Raw genomic sequence first — 25377 nt, 5'->3', positions numbered from 1 at the left:
ATATATATATATATATATATATATATATATATATATATAATAAATAATTTGGTTTTACGCCAGGTATCCCCGAAGGGCTAAGGCGTTGCCTCTGGGTAGAGGACTTTTGGACTGGAGCATGTAGCATTTTATGACCGGATGTCCTTCCTGATGTCTACCAATGACCCTTGGGTGGATTCGATCCTCCGACCCTTCGGCAAGAGCGGAGCGCTCTAACCCACTGAGCCACGGCTGCTATATATATATATATATATAGGTCTCCCTCGTTTTACTATTGGTATGCGTTCCTAGAAAGGCAATCGCAAATAGAAGTATCGTAAAGCGAAATTAAGGTTTAATGGGAAAAATAGGGATGCGTTCCTGGACTCGTGTATAAGGAACCTAAGACCCATACCAGTTATCTAATATGTAATAATAATGATGATGTTTTATGTATTGTAGTGCATCTGAATCACATATGTATGTACATTTCCAAACATAAAGACATGAAATTGCAAAAACAACATGAAATACAGCTGTACTGTACTGTACTGTTATGTACCCTCCTACTGTACTGTAGCTCCGTCTACCTTTAGTCGGTCCCCCCCGAGACTGGAGGACGTAGTGCCTTAATGTCTCCTCCGAGGCTAGGAGACATCCTGGGCCAAAGCCCATCACTCGTCAACACAAGAGATTGAGAGGGAGGAAGCAGGGGTGGTGGAGGTTTGGGTGTCAGGGGTGGATGACTCAGGAGAATGAGAGGTGGTGGAGGTTTGGGTGGCAAGGGTGGATGACTCAGTGGTAGGAGAGGCAGATGGACTAGCACTGAGTTTGAAGAAGCTGGAAATTGTTGTTTGTTTTGCCAGCCTCCTCCTGGCCTCATACATCTCCTTTGGGCTTGATCTACACCATGTGTAGCTGTTGCACTCCGGGCTCAGTTGCAGTCACGTTCCCTGAGAAGTTCCATGCCCCTCTCTATGCTCTCAAACGCCTCTCGAAGTGTTTTCACATCAAGGCCCCGTTGTGGATCCTTGTCCTCATCCTCATCGTCCCGTTCAGTAAGGGCCCTCTCCTGCTGCAGCTGCATGAGGTCTCGTTTGACAGAGGTTCATCATGCGAGTCCAGCAACTGCTGGGTGTCGTCCTCATCCACCTCCTTGAACCCTGCAAGGTGTGAAATCCTCACAATATCCTTCCGTACTGCTTGCACGTCAGGAAAGCCAGTGAAGTCTGCCACACACTCCTCCCAGAATTTTCTCCAACTTCCATTCATGGCCTTCCGTGTCACCTCCTTCCATGCTGCAACTATGTTGTCAATGGCCTTCCTGATGTTGTATTTTGCCCAGAATTCTTTTATGCTTGGCTTGTCTGGGGTGTCGGTGGCAGCGAGAAGTTGCGACATGGTGTGACGTTGGTAGTAGGCCTTGAATGCAGAGATTATACCTTGGTCCATTGGCTGAGTTAATGCAGTAGTGTTGGATGGCAGGAACATCACCTCTATAGTATCTGCCCAGTCTTGCATGACAGATGGATGGCTAGGTTCGTTGTCTACCAGCAGCAGAAAATGGTTGTCAAGATTATTTTCTGATTCATACTGACGAAGATTGGGAGATTAATAACCAACAACATAACTTTGGTTGAGTGCTGAGGTCATCCATCCCTTCCTGTTCGACTTCCAAATCACAGGCAAGTAAGCTTTGATTAGTCCTTTAAGTGCCCTGGGATTTTCAGAGTGATAGATGAGCATAGGCTTCAGCTTAAGGTCGCCAGCTGCACTGCCACCCAGCAGTAGCGTCAGCTTATCTTTTGACGCCTTGAACCCTGGTGCTGTTTTTTCTTCCTGAGAAATAAATGTCCTTGGGGACATTTTTTTTCCAGTATAGGCCAGTCTTGTCAAAATTTATAACTTGTTTAGAGGAATATCCACCTTCCTCTATCCGCTTCAATAGGGCTGGCTTGAAAACGTCGGCAGCAGGCTTGTTGGAACTAGCAGCCTCACCAGTCATCTTAATGTTGTTAGGCATGCCCTATTCTTGAAATGTTCAAACCAGCCTTTACTTGTGGTGAATGATGTTCCCTCCTTAACCTCACAGCCCTTCTTGCACAGGTCATCCCAAATAGACAAGGGCTTGGTAGTCACAGGGGAGATGGATAGGGACATGCGGCATTGAGTTTGGTCATATATCCAAAGCTTAAGCAGCCGCTCCATCTCCTCATAGATGGTTCCTGTTGGCGAGTCAGCATCTTGGCCATGAGAGTCGTGATTGTCTCCCCATAGCTTTCTTAATGTTGACAGCATTCTTTATAACAGTCGATACAGTCAACCGTGCAAGACTCATGGAAGGAGCAATGGAATTTGCCCCCTCACCTGCTTCGTGCCGCTTCACAATATTAAGCTTAGACTCCAGGGATAAGGACGTTTTTGCTTTCTTTGGCTTCATATCACCAGCACCAGATGTTGCAGGGCATTTACAAGACATCATGGTGGTGGCACTAGGGGTGCAAAATATGAAGAACAGGAAAAATAGTAATATCCTAGGCATTGATGCACACAGACGCACAGAGGTTGTACACTGAACGAGTATGCAGTTGAGACTGGCAAAAGTGCGGGAAACTGTGTGGGTGGGGCGGTTATGTCACGCAACTCTCAGCTGATCTGCCTGTGAGTGCGGGATTTCCACATGCCCAGTCGTAAATGTGAAGGAGCTCAATCATAAAATGAACACTTGGTACTAAAGAAGAAGGATTGTAAATGCGAAATATCGTAAAACAATACAGTGTAAAATGAAGGAAATCTATTTATCTATCTATCTATCTATATATATATACAGTATATATACAGTATATATATATATATATATATATATATATATATATATATATATATATATATATAGTAAAAGTCCATTAATCCGAACACGGATAATCCGAAAATCCCAATAATCCGACTTTTTAAAGACGACTGGCAAAAACTCCAAAAGTAAAAAAATCAAAATTTAAAAATTCAAACTGGGCACCAAATGTGCTGAAGTGCCCAGCGGTGTGATCATGGAAGTTTCATGGAAGAAAGCTTCCGTATACTTTGATAAACTGGTCCTTTTTGTTGAACAAAATAATCATTACAGTGGTGCTGAGGTGATCAATATCCATATCTTGTGAAACGATTTCTACAAGAAGTGTGCACAGGCTGTCAGGCAGGCTGATATTTGAGACTGGCTGAAGTACATGAGCAACTAGGCAGGTAAATCCACTGATGACGACCCAAGACCAGCTACCCACACTCCAAGGAAGGCACCTCAAGGAACCCTATAAGAAGCAGGTAGTCCTGAGCCGATGCTCAAGGACAATGTGTGAAAGTGACAAAGTGAAATATACTGTACCGTAGGTTTGAGGAATTAGCCACAGTAATACTTATTAAGTTTTTGTGCATTTACAATACGTGCATACTATTATTAACCCTGGACTTACTCTAATTGGATTTACCTGCCTACAACTGTAAATTTCAACATCACGCATTACTGGTGAGTTAAACAACCCATAACATCTCTTAATTTACCATTATTACAGTTAGTGTCTTCAGCAATACATTATTAACCCATCACGTCCTGACCGATTTCTCCCCTCTGATACCCCCCAATCCTGAGCTACTTTGGAAAAAAAAAATTGGTGGGTAAAACATCCGCTTTTGTTGAGAATCAAAGGAAAATCACCAAGAAACGGCTTACCGGGGTCCACAAGTGGTCAGAACAGGTGAGCCTCCCTGCGTCAGGTATTGTATTCTGTCACTGACGTGTCAGGCTCTCACGTTTTCTATGGTATGTAATTTTGGGAGAAACAACAACGAACAAGTCTACATTTATTGATCTGGAACTAATAAACAATCACAACAACAATATAATGGTTTTCAGCGAGATATATAGGAAAAATAAGCTTTGTTCCATTGCACGAGCATAGCGAATTTGGTCACATTGGTTACATGGTAGTTGGTAAGTTTCTTGTTTCAGGAAACGTCATTTTTTTTACTTGCATAATATTGTTTCAATGACATTTTACCATTTTTGTCTTTATGTAAATGTTTTCAGCTGTTTACATTCATTGCGATGATATTTAGCATAATGACTGCGCATATTTGCCTACTCAGCGCACTCGCTATGACTATTCTCTCAACATACATTACAATTTTTTTACTTTCATATTATTGTTTCCATGACATCATACCATTTTTCAACCAACGTAAATGTTTTCACCTATTTACAGTCCATACGAGGATATTTAGCGAAATGCTAGCACACATTCACGTAGCAAGCACACTCGCTACCACTCATGTTTCAACTTATATTTTATTTCTTCACTTCCAATATACTTGCCCATTTACCTTACACCCATTTCCACTTTATACTACTATTAACACATTTACGGTCCTTATTTATTAAACTGAGTGTCAGAATATTGCATCTTTATACAATCACTAGGAATGTTTCGACTTAGAATATATTTATGCACTTACATAATAATTTTCCACTTACATTACATCTGTTTCCACTTTATACTACTATTTACATATTTACGGGCCTTATAATTACACTGAGCGTCCATATGTCGGGGTGGGGAGGAGATGATGGTGGGGGAGGTTGGGGAGAAGGAGTGCAGAGGGCTTCCCCACTTGCACTCCTCTTCCCTTGGCCGTTACCCTTCAACTTTCCCTTACCCTTACGGCCTTGGGAAACATCAGGGGGCTGTGGGGAGAAAGTCCTGGAATATTGGGGAGCATAAGATGTGCTGGGGAGGAGCTCCTCCTCACCTTCCCACTCCATCACCACACCACGTGATTCACCACGCACCCTCACCGCCCCACGTGATATGCTCCGCTCCCTTGCACCACCACGTGAGAACGATGACTCACTCCCGTCACTCTCCCTTTCAGTTACTGCCCCAATACTTTCAGTTTCACTCCCCACTCCCTCCACGCCACTTTCGCCCTCCCCAAATAAAACACTAAGCCCATACCTGATAGAACAACGTGCTGTCTGCTCGTGGCCGCAATGAGTGATGATCTCACAGCCATACCACGGGGCAACATGTCCCACAGCTCTGTCCTCGTCCTCGTCCTCGTCCTCAGTTTTGGGCTCCACATCATGTAGGGGCTGCAGAGAGCTTTTGGTGCAGGCTAGCCCTCTCTAGTGGCACAATATGTGACGTAGCATCGCTTCCTCGGGTATGGGACCTCCTCATCATTGCTGCTACTCTCCTCCTCCTCCTCTGGTTGTACATAATCCTTGTCTGCCACCTCGTCATCAAGGGGCAAATCACTGTCGCCTGTGAAGACATCCAGGGTGGCTTGAATTTGCTCTTCTGAGAGACCTCTGTGTGCCATGTCTGACCTGGGTCACTGCTAACAGGTAAGTGACCGAGGCAAGGATGAGCACGGATCGCGTGGGGTCACTGAGTGTCCCTGCCTGGTGGCAGGTAGGGGAAGGTCTCCTGACCCTATGTACCAAAAAATCAAGTGCAAGATTTAAAAATTGTGCAAATTATGAACCTCGCAATTATGCGACGTACCAGTACGTCGACGGGTCTAGCTGTGACAAAACTTTGCGATGTACCCATACTTCGACGGGACACCTCGGGTTAGGTAAAGAATTTGTGTAATACTTAAAGTAATGTTAATATGTGCCATGTATTATGAATGAATGAAAAGTGATCCATTCGGTAAAATATCAGTTTAAACATGAAATTAAGTGTCTTAGGGGTCCCACCCAGTAATCAGAAAAATCTGATAATCCGAGTGATTCTTGGTCTACTGCCATTCGGATTAATGGACTTTTACTAGAGAGAGAGAGAGAGAGAGATACTATATATATATATATATATATATATATACACAATAGACCCTCCACATTCTCGGGGATTACGGGACACAGACCCTCACAAATGTGAAATTTCCTTGAATATTTGGTGCATCATCCCGTAAATGCCTCTACAGCCGTGAATCACTGCCTGTGAGCAAGTGTGCACATATTGTACCTAATAAACCATATCTGGGACCCAAAAGCAACATAAAATATCACAAATAGCTGATGACTTGCCCACGCTCATATATCAGCTACATATATACCCCAACTTCTTGCAATCATACCCATTAAATTCTGTCTTGGCTTCACAGAGGGGCAATCTGCGAATCTTCAAAGTTGGCGAAAGTTGATTCCGTGAATGTGGAGGGCCTTCGGTATATACAAGAGCCGAGTTGTTTGTTTGTTTCAATCATGCCCAAACCAAGAATCAAAGACCCCAGTCTCATATATTTTCTGAATCAGGGTGACCCGAGCGTAGTTTTAGGAGTCAAAATTCAGATCTGGGTCATTTGAGGTCACCGGAAGAGTGTTTGCCTTTTTGACCTGGGCAACGCCGGGTACCAGTGCAAGGCAATTTTTGGCATGAAGACTCACATGACCTTCAGGTCAGACACAGGCTATGTGAGGTTGATCTGAGGTAATTTGAGGTCGCTGGTCGGAGTTCATTTGAGGTCACCGGTAATAGTAAACAAGTGCGCACAAATACTGTGAGTTAGTCTGTGAGAGCTGAAATAGAAAGTTCATGGACCTCTTATAATCCCTCTTCAAAACCATAAAAGGTACATGCTCTTTCTGGAAAACAAAGAAAGACTGAACTAGAGCAAATAAGATTAGAGTGTTTGCCATTTTGGCCCAGCAACACCGAGTGTCCCTGCTAGTGTACCGTATATACTGTATATATATATATATATATATATATATATATATATATATATATATATATATGCTAATAATATAACTAAATAAGATAAGCATGGAGCTGGCCAAAAATATTAAGAAGGCAGAGTGTATAAAGTAATTATGACACCTGTCCAATACCTGTAGCCAAATAGATGGATCCATACGGCACAGTGTTATTTATACACAAAGTATTTGAACAATAGTTTGGTTTTAGGATATGTATAGCTATCTGTTTATCTCTCTGTATTTGTCTAGCTATTCATCTATCGATCTGTAATTCTGGCATTCTCTCTCTCTCTCTCTCTCTCTCTCTCTCTCTCTCTCTCTCTCTCTCTCCCTCCAGACGTAAGCACTCAGGCATATTTACGCATAGGACACCGCTCTACGTCCTTGCCAGCATTCAGTTGAAAGATGTCCCTCCAGTCACCCTTAGGGGGCTCGAATCGTATAGCGTGAGGCTTGGCTTTCATACCGGACTCCAGTGCTCTTCTATAGTCCCCTTGATTTCTCTTGAAGGAACTGGGCGTACTCCCACAATCTGATTTATTTATTTATTTTTATTATTTTTTCTTTTACGGCAGAGAAGTAGGAACCAAGGGTTTCAAGCCCACAAAGTTGCTCCCTTCAGAGGAAAAAATTCATCATCCAAACCTCCTTTCCCACCTCAAGATGGGGTGAAATAGGGCCCCAAGAGCCAAAAATAAACTGGGGGAAATATTCGTATTCTCATGACTTCCACAAGTAGTCCAGATACCATTTGCTCCCAGTCCATATCCTCCAACTCTTCCACTACTTAAGACTAGCGTTCATCTGTCTCTTCTTTCTAAACTTCTCCAGTTTGTCTTTCGCTCTTTTGCCTTGAATGCTTTCCTCTTTATTTATCCATCTCTCTCTTCTCATCTCAACTTCTTATCCCACAAATATATGATCAGATTGATCTCCACATCGTCCTCTCACTGCTCTCGTATCCACTACATTCCCAAGCATCGCTGTTTTCACAAGTACATGATCAGTCAGGCTTTTTTCAGCACTGTTCTGTTCCCTTTGTATCATGTAACTTTTTTCATCATCTTTATTGTTTAATTATGAGTTACGGATGCACAGGCTCCTTCTAGACACATACTCTTCAGTTGCCTTTGATTATCCTTCACCCCTGGTACAGGATACCTTTTACATTATCCACCCGACCAGTGTCAACTCTCCCACTCACTTCACCCATCACAGACTTTCGGTAACTCCTGGGCTTCCGTCCTATCACTTCATCCAGATGATCTCAAAACGTATTGTACTCTGATACATCCATATCATCACAAGGCACATATGCAACAGTCACTGGCACTTTCACCTTTTTGAACTGGATCTTGACACAAATACATCTCAACCTGACAAAGTTGTAATCTTTCATTCCCCTGTGCCAATCATCACTCATCAGCAATGCAATTCCTTTTTTGCATCCTCCACACACATTCAGACCCGACCCTACACACTTCATACTCCCCTACTCCTCCACATTACACCCTTTTATCTGTTTCACATAGTGTCGTTATGGCATACCTAGCACTCTTAAGCATACTCACCCGCTCCACCCTCTTATTCTCCTCATTCACGCCTCTCACATTGTACACACGACCTTACGAGCCTGCCAATTTGGTTAGGGCCCTGGGGATTTCCTGGACTCTCTGAGGCTCTCTGAATTTTCTCCCTTACTTGAAACGCGATTTTAAAAATTGGGGAAAGCAGGGAACATTGCCTTTAACCAGACAACACCAAGCTTGCATTCAAAGTTTGCCTCTCCTAGGTGGATTGTCAAACAAGACTAACGAGCTCCACCAACCCTTCTAGATGCCAATTGGCTTTGAAGCACATCTGACCTTTGACAGGTCTTGTTTCTATTCTACTGGGTTTCTAACAACCCCCCCCCTCCCCTTCACTGAGCAAAACCAGTGGGGCTGCCGGTTTAAGCGCCAATGGCCCGACCATGACACAGGTAGTCCTGAATTATAAGGAACCAGTAGAGCCATTCATTTCGAGATGCCTGGACACATCGTGTTTTAAAGACTGGGGGTTATAGGCAAAAGGAAACACAGAATCAGGAATTAATTTCCAGAGATGACCTGTTGCATAGCTACCTGTAGAGCTAAGAGTGTTGGTTAACTTTTGCATTAGAGAGCTGTACACACAAAAGGGTGAGAGTCTGCACCAAGACAGGTGCTACTCATTTGCCGTAATGGATTATTATGTTGTGGTTGCTGAAATTCGGTGAGTCTGAGTTATTGGATGGGAATGAGTCTCCTTAAATACAACAGCCCGTTTGTTTTCACCTGACGAAACTGAACCACTCCCACAATTTGACTACAACAACTGGTGGTTCCACGAAATTCAGTACGTGTTGGTTATGAAGCAGGATAGGGTCTCCTTGGTTACTCGTCAAATCAACACTCCATTCTAATTACACTTGGCCAGTAACAGAACTGCATGGGGTTACAGATGTTTATCAGATTTGAGCAATTCCACTGTTGCATATACGATCTCCTTCACCTATAAACTTCAAATATTTTAAAACAAAATTATAGTAATGAAAAGCTCATCTGTGCCGAAATGATGGTCTAGTGGTTAGAATGGCACAGTCGAATAGCGGTCTTGCATAAACTTGCTTACCAAGAGGGGACTGGAAAGAGGCTGGCAATCAACCCACGAATGTATTGGACCACGGAAGCCTAGCCTCGGGCACCTATATTCCGAAGGGGGTAATATAACAATATTCTGACATCGAAGACTGAGATATATTATAATATGATTGTAAAAGATAAACTGTGATGATGCAATTCACCTCTCTATCTGTTTACCTATTTAAAAAAAAACAGTATGTCAGTAAGACCTTATATCCTGCGTGTGGTAAAATTTAATATCACACATAAGTAAAAATATATACAAAAGAAAGCAAACACCAGCACAGGAGCTGGTTCTTTCGTGGTTCTTTGTTAAAAGTAAGGTTATAACGAACACAACTGTTTTATGAGATAAAAACGAGAGAAAAGAAGGAAGGTTCCCCCGCCAACAAAACCCTCAAGTTGATGCTGACAGGAAACAGTGAAAAGTATCCCCATGCAACATAAAATAAAAAGAAATCAAAATAAAAGTACGAAAGAAGGAAATGAAAGCATAATCTACACTACGTACTTAAAAAAGGAAAGTTAAATATCAACAGTATCTCTCATATATATATATATATATATATATATATATATATATATATATATATATATATATATATATATATTATATTATATATATATATATTATATATATATATATATATATATATATATATATATATATATATATATATATATATATATATATATATATATATATATATATATAATATATATATATATATTATTATTATGATTATTATTATTATTATTGGTGTCTAGGTTTAGCCATACAACAGTTTAGTTTATTCAGTGTTGGAAGCCTACATGGCTTATTGTTGGCATAACTATTGTCAATAATAATAATTATTATTAATATTAATAATATTATTAATATTAACAATAATAAGAGCAATAATGAAAACCTAAACAAGACATTGGTCAACTGTGTAAAGCACACAGTTTACTTTTCGAAAACATTACTGTAATGCATTTCTACATTATTAATAGTTTTGAAAGTAGCAGCATTACTAATACTGACGTATTATCGTGGACATTAATAATTAGGAACATTAAACAGTGTGTGCACAACACAGTCGCCTTGTCTTACCGCTTTTATGCATTATTATAATTATTATTATTATTATTATTATTATTATTTATTATTATGTGTTGTAATCATACGGGCATTTGCTTTCTTAGCGTAATAGGAAAAATTTATGGAAGAACACTTATTGACAGAGTTAGGCAAATAATAAAGGAACTAGTTCAAGAGGAACAGGGAAGATTTAGGAAAGGAACAGGTTGTTTAGATCAGATATTCATGCTTGGGTCTTAAATGGAAATGTTCCTAGAGAAGGGAAAGAATTGTATGCGGTCTTCATGGATTTGGAGAAACCATATGAAAGGATGGATAGGCAAGGATTGTGGAAAGTATTAAGACTATATGGAGTAAATGGGAAGTTGCTGAATGCCGTGAAGAGTATGTATGAGGGTGCTAAGGCTCCAGTGCGTGTGGATAGTGAACTGAGTGAACTATTATATTCGAAGGTTGGATTGAAACAGGGATGTGTCATGTGTCCAAGGTTCTTCAGTCTGTATATTCATGAGGTTATAAAAGAGATGCAAGGTAGGGCAGTGGATGTTTGAGCGATCCTATTGAGAGAGGGCAGTATGTGGAAACTCCCTCTACTGTTGTCTACAGATGATACAGTGTTGTTAAGTGAAGATGAAGGGGAGCTGCAATGCTTGGTGAATGAGTTTGGGAGACTGTGTAAGAAACGGAATTTAAAGGTGAATGTCGGGAAGAGTAAAGTTATGGTCTTCGAGAGAAATGAAGTCACTGAATTTACAATGAGGTTCGATGAGGAAGAAATGGAAAACGTGAGTGCATTTAAGTACTTGCATAGTGTGATGAGTCGGGATGGAAGTTTAGAGGGTGAAGTGCTTGAAGGGTACAGCAAGGAAGAAAGGTTGCTGGTTCCTTGAAAGCAGCGATAAGAAACATGGCAGTGAACATGGAAATGAAAAAGTTATTGCATGATGGTATTGTGATACCAATGTTAGCGTATGGAAGTGAAGCAAGGACCTTGTTGGAGGGACACAAGTCAAGAGTGACAGCATTGGAAATGAGTTATTGAAAGTAGCCTGTGGAGTCATGTAGAGAGACAGACTGACAAAGAAGGAAGTGAAGGATCGCTTTGGTGTGGATGTGGATTTGACTGGAAGTGTTAGGAGAAACACACTGGTGGTTTGGCCATATGGAGAGTATGGAGAGCAAGATACTAACGAGGAGAGTGTATGGGGAAGGGGAGGCCAATGATGAGATGGAGGGATGAAATGGAGAGGTATATATATGAGAGAAAGGGATGTGAGCTGGGAGCAGGGCAGTGAAATGGCGAGGGACAGGGCGACATGGAGGTGATTTGTTTGTGGCCACCACTTACAGGATTAACCCAAGGCGTCCCGACGACGTATGGATACATTGCCTCGTTTTGTCACGGTAACACCCGACAACGTATCCATACGTTTTGCAATTGCAAGGTCCATCATTTGCACATTTTAAAAGTTTCATGGGTGTTTTATGGTAGACATATGTGGGAGACCTTCCTCTACCCAATGCCAGGCAGGGATAATGCATGGCCCCGCCTGACCCACCCCTCCCCCTGCATGCCATTTTCTCGGTAACTCACCCATTAGAAGTGACCTGGCCACTAAAGACCTGTTGCACCACGGTCTCTCCAATGATGAAATTCAAGGCAAAAGTGATTCTCGAGGTGGAGGACAAAGGAAGAAAGACATCAGAGGAAGAAACAAACAGAAGAGATGAGGCGGTAACGTTGTACAGGAAGGTGTCATATGTTGATGTTTTTGTGAGTGAACAATGCTTATATCACCTATATTATTGTGTGAAAACCAATAAACTCTTGTACTACATGTAAATTTATACCAAATAAATAAATATTTACATAAAATGAGTGATTTGGAACAGTTACCCCTCTTAAGAACATGTTTTCTCTGAAACCTGGCCTGAGAGAACATGGTACCAAGGTGAAATTACTGTTACCTGTATTGGTGTTTCTAAACTCAACTGAGCACTTTCTCTTTGAATTTCTGATGTTTCTCATAAAAAAGCAGAGGTTTTAGCCAAAAAAAAAAAAAAAAAAAAAAAAATCTGCCGGGATTGGGGGGTGTCATTGGTGAAAAATTTGCTGGGATGCATTAGGTTAAGGCATCTGGCAATAGATAGATAGATAGAAAATTATAATTATAAATTTTATTTATTAATGATTTTAGCATTAATTTTAATACAGCACCCTCACGTCCAAGATGGGTTAGTCCAAGACGTTTCATGTCCAAGATGGAGACCATAAATCATAATCCAAAATATTATTGTAATATGGTTGCATATATCTAACATGGAACCAATGGCTCATAACGGCCCAAATCCAAGGAGAATACAGCTATGATGGTCTCATCCAGTCCAGCACAGTTCCCGTGCCTGGGATAGTGACTTGGTTGAGGTGTTGTCTAATAAAATATTGGCATCTGGTCGCATGATGAGCAAGCAGGGCTTGCTTTTGACTCTCACCAGAGCATCGTGGACACACTTACCACATGTTGCATTCAGTGTTTGCTCCTAGGTTACTACCTCTCCTTATGTAACCATGCCTAGGTCTGCTTATCCCTTGAAGCGCCACCATCTACCTCAGGGTACTAAGCTGGAGATAATTGAGCTACTAAGCTGGAGTTAAGCTCAGAAACACACACTTTCAAGGTGAGAAAATTTGTTTTGGCACCAGAATAGGTCTAGGTTGATGTTTTTAGGGGCACTTTTTGAAGATTTTGTGACTTTTTATTTCTTCCATAAGGTCTTGTGTTGGTTCAAGGCATTTTTTGTCCTAGACAGGACCCTCAGGCAATAATATTACCATCTTGGATGCGAGGGTACTGTAGTAGTATTATTAACATGAAGGAAACAGTGAGCAAGACAATCATTATCTCCAGGAAATCATTACTGCCAGAAAATTCAATCGAAATGTTAATTGCGTAAGTTGGTAATGGTCTAACGCAAACTTCCCTTCTGATCATTGTTCATTGTTATTACACTTTTTATCATTGTTATTATTCTTTTTTTTTTCAGCATTAATAGTAATAAAATATCAATAACATATACATTAATAACAGAAAAAGAAACCAAAATTCAATCTAACTTCCAAAACCATAACAGGTGATGCAGGAAAAATTTTACATTTTTTCTCCCTACAGTATTGACATTGAAAATAAACGACAAAGACAGATTCACAATCTAGAATGATTCAGGATTATTTTCAGGCCAAAAACAATGGTCTGCCATAATAAACAACAAAGTTATAGTTGTCGGAAATTGGTCAAACTTTGTGCTTTCTCACTATTTTATTTTGGCGCGAGCGGCCCTTCTGATGCGGAGTGCCTCTGGTAAATGTAAATTTATCATTTTCCTAAAGAAAATAAAAATTAAACAGAAACTAGCACGATAAATTGTGCAAAGAGCTAAAAACAAAGTTAATTGGTTTATAATGTACAGTTGGCCAAGAAGAAAGTGCAACCAAATATGCTTAGTGTGTGGCGATATCTGGCAGCTGCTCCGTAGTAAACACTCGTGTTTTTTCAATGGATCACTCAGAATCTACAACCTTTGTAAGGATGCACATGATTGGCTGAAGCGTTCAGTATCGGAACAAATGTTTTGTCCCTTATTTGTTACTGAATAATAATACGTGGCAAGAAGTAATGTATACAGATGATGTCTGTGTACTAAATAAGCAAGCTGTAATTACATTTATAGTAAGAATAACACGTAGCAATGAGTACCGGTTAACTTATGGTACTGTGTTTCAGGGGTTAGTTTCGAATGATTTTGACCTTTGAAGCAGCTGAACCTGTCCGAGGCACATTGTCTAATTGGTGTCGGTATCTATCGATATGCAAAGTTTCCTTACGAAATGGGTTAATATGAAACGTTAGGTAATTACACATGCTCTGAATATTAGTGTAATATATAAGTGATATAAGATTGGCCATTCCAGTTCGACATCACCAGCAATGCATATTTTGTAAATCGTTTATGCAAGTCTTATAATAATCCCTCAGTACGATGTCATTTGTAATTAATTCATTTTGGTTACAGAAACTTAAATTTAAATAAGAGAGAATAATTGCCTGCCCAGCTAAAGGACCTACCTTAACTATTCCCCCTAGTATTATGATTCATAACCGAGTACTTGATGCAGTTTAACTACTTCACTGCAAAGTGATACTGACAGCAGCGAGTGTCCACACTATGAATCTGGTACCATGCTACTTGTGCTCCACCTGTGAGTAGGGGTCTCAACTTCGGGTAAATTACCCCCAGCGCAGTCATTGCAGTTATTCTGCATATAAACACATTTTTCGTTATATTTGCGCTAGGTCCATTGTCTACATATACGGATGTATTGGTTGTGTATATTATGGCCAACAATCCAAAAGTATTTGGAATATAAAAAACAGCTTAGGTAGGCTGCAATGCTCTAGTAGGTCAACCAGGGATCAAACTCATTACCCTAAACCGGCAGCCATTCACTCTTCCTCCATTTCCCCATGTCAGTGCAGCTCACTGCATCACCAGCAATTCGACAACAGATATAAACTGACCACCTTGCATATTGTGATGTTCGTTTAGAAACTATAAACACCTATTAAATGTTTGACTTTCGATATGATTCAGTGTCGTTTGCTTTAATTTCATTGGATGTCTGCTATGAGGAGATTGCTCCAGTCGAATTGGAGGGGCCTAAAAGCTATGCTCGGCATATCTCTTCACACCACACGTTGTTCCCATGAATCCTTCCTCCCTTCTCATCTCACTATGGTGTGGAAAGGAGGGATACCTTTAACAATTATATATCCTCATCCCTGTCGTTGCACCCAAATGTATTACTGCCGGGCATCATTGTTGTTTTATTTTATTTTTGTCAACCATCACTTATTTCAATGTTGTTCACAATACAGTAACTATTTTATGAAAAGGAGGATAGGAATATCTAGGTAAGGAAACTGTGAAATGACGAAATAGAGACGACGAAAATTGTCGGCATTTAATACATTATACCGACACATAATTATATGCTGCTTACTGTTAATTATACGAGGCTAGCTAAACTGATATCGTCAGATAGGAGTTTGTGCTTAATAATACTGTGACCGAGAATATCCGAGAGCTATAGGACACCAACACGCTCATCAAGATATATAAATGTTCGTAATGAGTAATATACCTACATGTTCTTTAGGAACAGTGAAGGTTACTACTGTATTTTGCTTTGATCAGTGATACTTTAAGATATAATTAATCACAGGGAAGTGAGTATCGGGGCTCCAACACCTTCTCGTAATTCACAGTGTAGCAACGTGCTCAAAAGTCAAACCACTGCTTTACATTTATTTTTATTTATACACATTCTGTTCATACGTTTAATGCACAAGTTTTATAGTTCCACCCTCTACATATTATTCCACTGTAAATAAATACATTTAATTTCTACTTACTAACATTAGTAGGGAAGCAAATATCAGCATGCATGAGAGTTATTAAATGTGCTCCATAAAAGGCATCACAAGGAAGTGTTGCAAGAAGCAATATTAATGGACAGTTCAGTACTTTGTCCAACCACCAGACTTCACGATTACACTGTGGAAGCGCTCTGGGACGGAAGCCGCGTGGTTGTGAATGAGTCTGTTTCCCTCTCATGACTAGCCACTCCGATGTCATGTGTTGCATGAGTTGCTCTGGCGTTCTTTCCTGCTCTGGCTCCCACGTATTCACAATGTTAGCCCTCACGTTTTCTATAGGGTTCAGGTCAGAGCAGTTGCTAGGCCAGAGTATATCAACGTGGCGCTGTTCGTCAAACCACCGTTTCACTACCTATAGCTGTGTGAACAGGGCTGTTATCCTGTATGATTATAATGGTCTCTGGATATGGGAGGGCGTAGGAGCGGACAGGGGGCATCATCACTTCCTCAAGTATCTCCGAATACTTACCTGGAGTGAATCTATCCTCTATCTTTGTGACCTGTCCAACCAACCCCCTACAGGAAAATCCATCCCCACACGTGGCACACATGACCGCTGCGAGCTATTTAGTAGATGTTCTCAACATACCTAGAAGACATGATATATAATGTATAAAGACATGTTTTGGTTCTTATTTCGTATGTTCACACTTGTAATATATATATATATATATATATATATATATATATATATATATATATATATATATATATATATATATATATATATTGCCAGACGCCACAATCCCATAAGGGGTGGCCATTTGACTTTGAGTTATTTGTTTTATGGGGAGGGGCACTAATCCTCCACCAACCCACTTGTTGACACGCAGGGAGCACGTATGATTTGGTTATATGGTTACGACCCAGCGTAGTAAATGGTTTCTAGGCTTACAGGAAACCATTTGGCTTGTCACTCAATGTAAAGCCACCTGTAAAGGAAAGAAAAGCAATAAGAAGTGACAGGAAAGATGGGAGAAATATGAAGAGAGGATGGCAGACACAGAAATAGAATGAAATAGAAAGGCCAAGGAAGAAGTGGGCAGCTCTACATCAAGTGAGTGGATGATGGTCGCCACCACCTACCAGCAATGAAGATTCCCATGAGATGTGGAGCTGAATGTTTTCTCATCAGAGAAAACTACTCTCCCTCAGTGGTCCAAGCCTTCCTTCACATAACGCTGAGCAAACTGATGCCGAAATTCCCGATGATGCTCCGTTAACCTGGGTTTGATCGCTAGTGTTCGGTGGCGATAGCCCATTTCGTCCATCCTCTGCCGTATAGTCTCCGCAGACACATCCAGCTGCAAGTGTTCTCTAGCTACCACCGCGTTGCTGAATGGATGGGTTTTAAAATACTCTCATACTCTGATCCTCTTCAGCCGTGGTTTTTCTCACCTGTCCAGGTTTTGGTTGATCTCTCAGGTTGCCATCCGCCTCCCACTTCTTGAGCCAGCGATATACAGTGGTGTGGTGAATGCCAAGTTCCTCTGCTATATTGCAGGTTGATAGGCCACTCTCTCTCATTCCCACTATCCTCCCTCGCAGGGCATGTTTGTCACCTTGACGTTGTTCTCTATTTGCTGCCATGACGCGCTATGACGGTGTGGGTGAGAGCTATGGATCCCTGATCACATAATTTTATGATGTGAGGCATTGAATGACACGTCATGGCAGCACGCTGTTATTACCTCATCTGTTGATTCAACCTCAATATCTATTCAAGACCAACATATTTATGATAATTTAATTATTTTCATTAATCAGTATTACTGACTCACACAATACAGACTGGATTATATTCAGTAGTTTTGATGCATGATAACATACTTGCCTTTCACTGTTTAGACCATTATACGAAACCATTCTGCTACCGCTAGACTCTTCCTGTTTGCTGTGATGCCAACTACAGTGATTATGAACTGATATTAAAGCACTTTCAGTTTCCGTAGTTTATCATCTCACATATTTGAATATAGTCCAGTCGCTACTGGCGAACGTGTTAGTGTCTGATGTAGTTCTCAGATATTCTCGGTCACAGTATTACTAAGCACAAACTCCTATCTGACGATATCAGTTTAGCTAGCCTCGTATAATTAACAGTAAGCAGCATATAACTGTGTCGGTATAATGTGTTAAATGCCGAAAATTTCCGTCGTCTCTATTTCGTCATTTCACAGTTTTCTTACCTAGATATTCCTATCCTCCTTTTCATAAAATAGTTACTGTATTGTGAACAACATTGAAATAAGTGATGGTTGACAAAAATAAAATAAAATAAAATAAAACAACAATGATGCCCGGCAGTAATACATTTGGGTGCAACGACAGGGATGAGGATATATAACTGTTAAAGGTATCTCTCCTTTCCACACCATAGTGAGATGAGAAGGGAGGAAGGATTCATGGGAACAACGTGTGGTGTGAAGAGATATGCCGAGCATGGCTTTTAGGCCCCTCCAATTCGACTGGAGCAATCTCCTCATAGCAGACATCCTATGAAATTAAAGCAAACGACACTGAATCATATCGAAAGTCAAACATTTAATAGGTGTTTATAGTTTCTAAACGAACATCACAATATGCAAGGTGGTCAGTTTATATCTGTTGTCGAATTGCTGGTGATGCAGTGAGCTGCACTGACATGGGGAAATGGAGGAAGAGTGAATGGCTGCCGGTTTAGGGTAATGAGTTTGATCCCTGGTTGACCTACTAGAGCATTGCAGCCTACCTAAGCTGTTTTTTATATTCCAAATACTTTTGGATTGTTGGCCATAATATACACAACCAATACATCCGTATATGTAGACAATGGACCTAGCGTAAATATAACGAAAAATGTGTTTATATGCAGAATAACTGCAATGACTGCGCTGGGGGTAATTTACCCGAAGTTGAGACCCCTACTCACGGGTGGAGCACAAGTAGCATGCTACCAGATTCATAGTGTGGACACTCGCTGCTGTCAGTATCACTTTGCAGTGAAGTAGTTAAACTGCATCAAGTACTCGGTTATGAATCATAATACTAGGGGGAATAGTTAAGGTAGGTCCTTTAGCTGGGCAGGCAAATATTCTCTCTTATTTAAATTTAACTTTCTGTAACCACAATGGATTAATTATAAATGACATCGTACTGAGGGATTATTATAAGACTTGCATAAACGATTTACAAAATATGCATTGCTAGTGATGTCGAACTGGAATGGCCAATCTTATATCACTTATATATTACACTAATATTCAGAGCATGTGTAATTACCTAACGTTTCATATTAACCCATTTCGTAAGGAAACTTTGCATATCGATAGATACCGACACCAATTAGACAATGTGCCTCGGACAGGTTCAGCTGCTTCAAAGGTCAAAATCATTCGAAACTAACCCCTGAAACACAGTACCATAAGTTAACCGGTACTCATTGCTACGTGTTATTCTTACTATAACTGTAATTACAGCTTGCTTATTTAGTACATAGACATCATCTGTATACATTACTTCTTGCCACGTATATATATTCAGTAACAAATAAGGGACAAAACATTTGTTCCGATACTGAACGCTTCAGCCAATCATGTGCATCCTTACAAAGGTTGTAGATTCTGAGTGATCCATTGAAAAAACACGAGTGTTTACTACGGAGCAGCTGCCAGATATCGCCACCCACTAAGCATATTTGGTTGCACTTTCTTCTTGGCCAACTGTACCTGAGTCAAAATAATGCTTATAATAATGAGTGGAAAATTGCTGATAATGGAGGGAGAAAATTGATTTCAAGGCAAATTCTCTCTCTCTCTCTCTCTCTCTCTCTGGCAAGGAAAGCTTTAAACTTAATCCTGTGAGTTATGAATAAGAGAGAGAGAGAGAGAGAGAGAGAGACCTACTAACTGAAAAGCCATTTTTCTTTTTTTTCTTTCTCATCATGTGACCTGGGTTTCCATTTCCTGATGTAAAAATATCTTTTGGATGAATTTATTAAAAGCTTTTTGACAACAATATGTGCTCGACATTTTTTCTTATTTTTAGCTTTTCCATTTTCTTCTCGTATTCTATAAAGTTCTCTTGCATATGGCCAGATCAACGGTAACACGTGTGACAACGAGACACATGAAACTGGTTTTGAGAAATGTATGGATTAAAATGAAGGGAAATTAAACCACTCACTGTTAAGCTTAAGTTGTGCTTCTTATATGCTGACAGCACTTGGTCACATGGGAGGTCTGTTAGAAGGGAGAGGAAAAAAGGGTGGTAACATGTGTGACACTAAAAAGAACACACTTTTTGTGCAACCTAAAGACAAATCCAAAACTCTGTGAAGATATTAAACATTGATAGTGCTGTTCACTGATAATTAGTAGACGGGTGATAGGTCAATACATAAACATGGCTAGATATTCAGAAAGATACATGGGTTTTGTTCTGTGGCTTAATATGTTACTAGTAACATATGTGATATGCAGTAACATGTGTGACACTCTACATAACAAAACAGTTACCCAAATAATGCCAGTTTTATTGAAAAAAATTAACCTAACTTTGAAACTTATGAATAAAAGTTTTACAGCTTATCAAGTCCTGAAAAGTACATGACCTTTAAGAGGTCTTGACAAAATTAAAGGACCTCTACAATAACAAATTATAGAATCAATTATAATTTACAATGTACGTGAATTTCCGGCATAATTTGACCATAAAATTTACTCATCTTCAATTGCCTCTTCAAAAACTACCCTGCAGTCTTCTACCTTCCATTAAGCTGTGATAAGATCTGCCCTTCTTCAACCCAGCTCCTGTCTTCGGCAGCAGGATAATTGGAAAAATTTCCACTATGCCTGCTGCGATGAAGAAAGAGAAAGTCTACCATATCTGAATCTTTTGTAAGTCTTTTGTAACACATTCTTTGTAAGTTCCATTTTTAGTAGGAAACCTCACACACAGAAAGCCCCCAGTGGACAAAGATGCAAGTGAAAAAAAAAACCTTATTTGTTAAAAAGAGTAACACGTGTGACATCAAAGGAGTCTGCCGCATAAAGGGTTAAAATATCGAAATGATGAAAAATTGTTGTTAGATTACAATTTCATAGTAAAGAAAAAGATGTTTTCAAACTTATGTTCATGTAAGAAATTTAAGATTCAAAAACTTGCAAATATACAATTAGTTGCCAAAAGGCTAAAAAAAAAAAAAAAAAAATTTTTTTTCTTGGTGAGGTGACCTTACATACACGTGTAAAGATATGGGCATGTGATAGAAATAATTAGCTTTACCGATTGAATAATGAAATTCCATGCTATTACCTTTCAGAAAAATTTGTAAAGTAAATTCTAGATACGAATTTTCATGTTTGGCCTTGAGATTGATGTTTTCATGGAACTGCCCATTTCTGTTTAATTACGTTTTTGGAATTCTTTTTCTTTCTACCCATCTTAGTTTTCTTTTTCTGTTTTTTTTTTCTATTTTATCTAACACTTTCTCGTTTGTTTTCAGTTTATATAATACACCTGAACACAAGGAGGATATGGTGGTAACGTGATTAAAAGGGTGGTCTGTTGCCTGAAGGAACCCAAATATGAAACAAGATTCTGGCGTTATACACATTTGGTTATTTGAATATCGTTACAGAAGTCTTTACAGATTATTTGTATGTTTCACTAACGTGTCATAAAACCACACCAGCTAATACCATCACACCAGTTCTTATTTTTTTTACAATAACAGAACAGAGGAAGAAAAAAAAAAAAAACAGAAGAAATTATTCATGCACCTGATTACAGGTCTCCTCCATTAATAATATCTGTAACAGTTTGACTTGTACAGCCGTAGGTTGAAGTTTAGGGGAAAACGCTCTGAGAAAGCGAGTTCCAAAGAGATGCAGTTCGAGGAATAAAAGAATTCTGATAGGTGGAAGTTCTGCAATATGGCAATATGACAGTCCAGTTATGAGTTCTACCAGATGTCCGTACAGAGTGGGAGAAGACATGGAGAGGTAGCACAATGGATGTAACTTCGTCTGAGCATTTGCCATAAATGTGTAAAATAATGTAAGGGATGCAAATTTCCCTCTTACTTGTAGGGGAGGTAGTTCATTTGTAATAGTAGACAGCTCGAGCATGTATTTAGTATAGATGGTGGGTATTAGCGCCAAACTAATGACACGTGAAGCTCTGTGGCACGTTAAGATGACTGTTGTGTCTCAGAGAAAGGAGTGTGAATTCTGTCCTTAGAGTCTTGGACGCACACACACACACACACACACACACACAAAACTACATCAAAAGTGCTCCGACAGCACAGTGCCGCCTCCCAAACTTGACCTCGACTCGTGCCCTTGACCTCTGATAGATGACCACAAAACCCAACAACTCTCACCATTCTCCATTACGATATACCTGCAAGGCTTTGGCCAAATCGTATCAGGCATTCATAAGATTACATCGAGCCCTGATCTTTGACTTTGACCCATCACCTTGACCTTCAAGCAATCGCTACCAAAATGGAATCACTTTTTTACCCACAAACAATATTGTATATACCAGTTTTGAGTAAAATCTAATCAGGCATATAGGATATAGTTCATTAGTTTACATATACATATAGACATTTATACATAAATACATAAATCAATGCATACATACATTCATACATATTGTGCATACAAACAGTATATAGAACAGACCTCCATCACAATAATATAAATACTGTTAATACCATCATACCACAACCTAAGGAAAATGGAATGCTGCACAACAGGGAAAAAAGCTTCGGCAACGTGGTTTAGGAGTAAGATCGGTGTGAGGGAAGGGGAATAATTGAGTTTGTGAGTAACCAACCCAGTGTTTGATATTCATGGCAAGTCAGTTTCTTTCCCAAACTTCACTGGAAAATTTGCATGCAAATATTTTCATGCCCCTTTTTTTAGTTGCTGGTTATTTTTGCTTGTCTGCTTCTGATGGTAGACATCCTCTGTCACTTTCTGGTGTGTATACTTCTGTCTGCCGAAGTAACTCTTGCTTACCTGTCTATTTCTTTCTACTTTTTTGCCTGTCTGTCTATTCTCAGTTTGTATAAAGGCTTCTGTTTTGCTGTAGGTTTATCAGAGTGTCTGTGTCTGTTTCTAAGACTTTGTATCTCTATCTGTCTCTCGTTCTGTCTGTGTTTCTCTTCTCTGAGTCTCTGTCTGCCTGTCTGATTATCTATGACTATCCATTGGTCTCTCTCTCTCTCTCTCTCTCTCTCTCTCTCTCTCTCTCTCTCTCTTGTTGAAAATAATAGGGGTGTGAGTTTGTCTATCTGTCTATCTATTGCCAGACGCCATAATCCCGTACGGGGTGGCCATTTGACTCTGAGTTATTTGTTTTACAGGGAGGGACACTAACCCTCCACCAACCCACTTGACATGTAGGGAGCACGTATGGTTTGGTTATGTGGTTACCACCCAGCGTTGTAAATGGTTTCTTGGCTTACAGGAAACCATTTGGCTTGTCACTCAATGTAAAGCCACCTGTAACGGAAAGAAAAGCATTAAGCAGTGACAGGAAAGATGGGAGAAATAGGAAGAGAGGAGGGCAGGCACAGAAAAGAATGATAAAGGCTTTTCTGCCTAATTCTCTGCCGATGAAACTGGTGTGAACATGAGTGGTAGTGATAATGGTGTCAGTGCGAATGATGATAGTGATGGTTGTTGTAGCAATGGTAGCTGTGGTAAAATGTGGTAACTTGACGGTTTTGGTGGTCAGACTGGTTGTAATTTTTGACAGGTGGTTGTATAATTGATATGGTAATAATAGCACATGTGACACCTACACTACCTCATTCAAACACACACACACACACACACACACACACACACACACACACACACAGTGTACATCATCAACTAACTAAATCTCTGACACCACGCCCCGCACTACGGTACTTCACAACCAAATCCTATCACACTGACACCAACACCTCACACTGCTTCTCTTCTTCTTCCCCTTCCTCCTGCCCCTCCTCCTCCTCCTACGAGTCTACACAATGTTGCATCTATGCTCTGTTGTTGGTATGCTTATCATCCTGTTTCCTAACTCTTGACTTTGTGTGTGTGTGTGTGTGTGTGTGTGTGTGTGTGTGTGTGTGTGTTTTAAGCTTTTTTGGACAGGATAAATTTTGCTTTCCAGCAGCCTTTTATTTTCTATTGTATAATATAAATATCTGTCTCTCTGTCTATGTACCTGTCTATGTACTTTTGCAAGAGAGAGAGAGAGAGAGAGAGAGAGTGTGTGTGTGTGTGTGTGTGTGTGTGTGTGTGTGTGTGTGTGTGTGTGTGTGTGTGTGTGTTTTAACCTTCTCTGGACAGGAAAAACTTTCTTGTTTCTTAGCCTTCGACAAATTCTCTGTTAACTGTCGATCTATCTATCTATCTAACTGTGTGTGTGTGTGTGTGTGTGTGTGTGTGTGTGTGTGTGTGTGTGTGTGTGTGTAGCTCAACTTTCTCCATTTCTCGACATTAGTCCAAAGCTGAATTAAGACGTTCCTGCTTGGAAAAACTCTTGTAGACTTTTCTATTCCAGGAAACGACATGATTTTTATCAGCCAAAAACATGGTAACTGGATCTTGAATGTTACAAAGTAACTCTTAACTGTCATGGTCGGGGTAGTTCTAGTGGTCCCGAGCAACTAGTCTCACACCATTTTTTTTTTTTTTTTATAGATGAGCGACAGTCATAGGAGCCTGAGAGTATTAACGGACACATACCTCATGCATAATTCACAGAGTTAAATGAAATTAGTAAGGTTAGTCAAGGATGAAAGTGTACTGGTGAAAAGATGGTTGTTTATATGTAACTGGACTGGTGGGAGAGAGTTGTGAAAATGAGAAATGAAATGGTTTTAGAGAGGCATGGAGTGGTGACAGATTGGCTTGGAATGGTGATAAAGAGGCTTGGGGTGGTGATAAGAAGGATTGGAAAAGTGTTAAGGAGGATTTTAGTGGTGATAGAGAGGATTGGATTCGTGATAAAGAAGCTGGGGGTGGTAATAGAAAGGCTAGCGGTGGCGATAGAGAGGCGTGGAATGGTGATAGGCTTGGAATGGCGACAGAGAGGCTTGGAGTGGTGATAATAAGACTTGGAGTGGCAATAGTAAAGCTTGGAGTGGTAACAGTGTGACTTTTTGATGCAAGGAAGAAGGAAACAAAGGCCACAAGCCCGCAACGTTGTCAAGATCCGTTCATTTCGAAATGCCCGGAGACATTGATTTTATAAGACTGGTAAAGGGCTGTAGGAAATACAGGCAGAGAGAGACAGTTCCAGAGGTGACCTGTTGCATACATGAAGGGCTGAAAGTATGGATTATCTCTTGCATTATAGAGTTGGACAGAACAGGGATAAGAGTTTGCTGCAAGATGCGTGTTATGTGGC

The sequence above is a fragment of the Coenobita brevimanus genome, chromosome 46 (assembly GCF_032717465.1).
Source record: "Coenobita brevimanus isolate Jiangsu-jjx chromosome 46, ASM3271746v2, whole genome shotgun sequence".
NCBI lineage: Eukaryota > Metazoa > Arthropoda > Malacostraca > Decapoda > Coenobitidae > Coenobita > Coenobita brevimanus.
Note: the sequence above shows the minus strand (reverse complement) of the source record.